The sequence below is a fragment of the Solanum pennellii genome, chromosome 4, assembly GCF_001406875.1.
Source record: "Solanum pennellii chromosome 4, SPENNV200".
NCBI classification, from domain to species: domain Eukaryota; kingdom Viridiplantae; phylum Streptophyta; class Magnoliopsida; order Solanales; family Solanaceae; genus Solanum; species Solanum pennellii.
The window spans coordinates 8,696,852-8,699,312 of record NC_028640.1 but is presented as its reverse complement, the minus strand read 5'-3'; positions in this window follow the sequence as shown (position 1 = coordinate 8,699,312).

Here is a 2,461-nt window from a genome sequence, read left to right as displayed (position 1 = left end):
CTTTGCACAAAATAATATTAAAGATTATTTTGTGAATTTTCAATGTGGATCGTCATGTATATCTCTTATTCGCACATACCTATACAGATGTTTAATGATCAATTTTATTAATGAAATGAAATAATGTACATATAAATTTCAATTTGATTAGGTGTAATCATGTAAGTATTCTTATCTCACTAATACTACCCACGGCTAAAACAACTCATTTTCAAGGTCAAACGAGTCCCAAAGCAGGTAAACACCCCATTTTACCGATTTTTGTGTGCTATAGTCACCATCTTTTTTCATCATCCAAAATTCCAAAATAATTTTTGCTAAAAATTTAAACGGACGTCCGTCAAGACCTTATCTATATAGCCGGTAGGTCACCAAGGCCAAAACAATCCATTTTCAAGGTCAAATGAGTCATAGAGCAGGTAAACCCCCTATTTCACAGATTTTTATGTGTTATAGTCCACAATCTTTTTTGGTCATCCGATTTTCCGATTTTATTTTTGCCAAAAATTTATACAGACGTCCGTTAGACCTTATCTATGGATTCGGTTGGTCACCACGGCAAAAACAACCCAATTTCTAGGTCAAACGAGTCATAGAGCAGGTAAATCCCCCATTTTGCCGATTTTCGTGTGCTATAGTCAACCATCTTTTTTCGTCATCTGGAATTGCAAGTTCATTTTTGCCAAAAATTTACAGGGATGTCCATTAAAACCTTATCTATGGAGCTAGTTGGTCACCACGGCCAAAACGACCAATTTACCAGGTCAAATGAGCCTAGAGTAGGTAAACCCCTTATTTTGCCAATTTTCATGTGCTGTAGTCCACCATCTTTTTTATCATCCGGAATTCGAATATTATTTTTGCCAAAAATTTAGGCAGACGTCCATTAAGAACTTATTTATGGAGACGGTCCAAAAGGGCCCATTTTCAATGTCAAACAAGACATAGAGCACGTAAATCCCTCACTTTGTTGATTTTCATGTGCTATTGTCCACCATCTTTTTTGGTCATCCGGAATTTTGAGTTCAATTTTGCCAAAAATTTACATGGACGTCCATTTAAGACATTATCTATAGAGTTGGTTGGTCACCACGGTCCAAATGACCCATTTTCTAGGTCAAACGATCCCCAAAGAAATAAAAACCCTATTTTGTCAATTTTCGTGTGCTATAGTCCACCATCTTTTTGGTCATTCGAATCGTTCGTTTTGCCAAAAATTTACATAGACGTTTATTAAGACCATATCTATGGATACGATCTGTCACCACGGTCAAAACGTCCCATTTTCAAGGTCAAACGAGCCCCCGAGCAGGTAAACCCCCCATTTTGCCCATTTTCATGTGTTATTGTCCACTATCTGTTTTGGTCATCTTGAATTTCGAGTTTATTTTTGCCAAAAATTTATTCAGACGTCTGTTAAAACCTTATATATGGAGCCGGTTGGTCACCACAGCCAAAATGACTCATTTTCAAGGTCAAACGAGCCCAGAGAAAGTAAACCCCCCATTATGCCGATTTAGTGTCCTATAGTCCACTAATTTTTTGTTCATCCGGAATTCTGAGATTATTTTTGACAAAAATTTACATGTACGTCCATTTAGTCCTTATCTATGGATCCGGTTCGTCACCACAGCTTAAACGTCCCATTTTCAAGGTCAATGAGCCCCTAACCAGGTAAACCCTCATTTTGCTGATTTTCGTGTGCTATAATCCACCATCTTCTTTGGTCATCCAGAATCCAAGTTCATTTTTTCCAAAAATTTACATGGACGTCCGTTAAGACCTTATATATGGAGCTCGTTGGTCACCAAGGTCAAAATGACCCATTTTGAAGGTCAAACGAGCTTAGAGTAGGTAAACCTCCTATTTTATTGATTTTCCGTGTATAGTCCACTATCTTTTTTGGTCATCTAGAAAGTTGAGTTAATTTTTGCCATAAATTTTAACGGACATTCGTGAAGTCCTTATATATGGAGTTGGTTGGTCACCATGACTAAAACAACCCATTTTCAAGGTCAAAGTACCTCTAGAGCAGGTCAACCCTATATTTTGCTGATTTTCGTGTGCTATAGTCCACCATCATTTTTAGTCACCCATAAATTCAAGTTCATTTTCTCCAAAAATTTGCACAGACGTCCGTTTAGACTTTATCTATGGAGTGGGTTGGTCACCACGGCCAAAACGATCCATTTTTAAGTTCAAACGAGCCCCATGGCAGGTAAACCTTCAAATTTTTTTGCCGATTTTCGTGTGCTATATCCCACCATCTTTTTTGGTCATCTTAAATTTTGAGTTCATTTTTTCCAAAATTTTTACACGGATATCCGTTAAGACCTTATCTATGGAGCCGGTTGGTCACCACGACAAAAAAACACCCATTTTCAAAGTCAAACGAGCCCATAGCAGGTAAACCCACCATTTCTCCATTTTCGTGTATTATAATCCACCATATTTTTTTGGT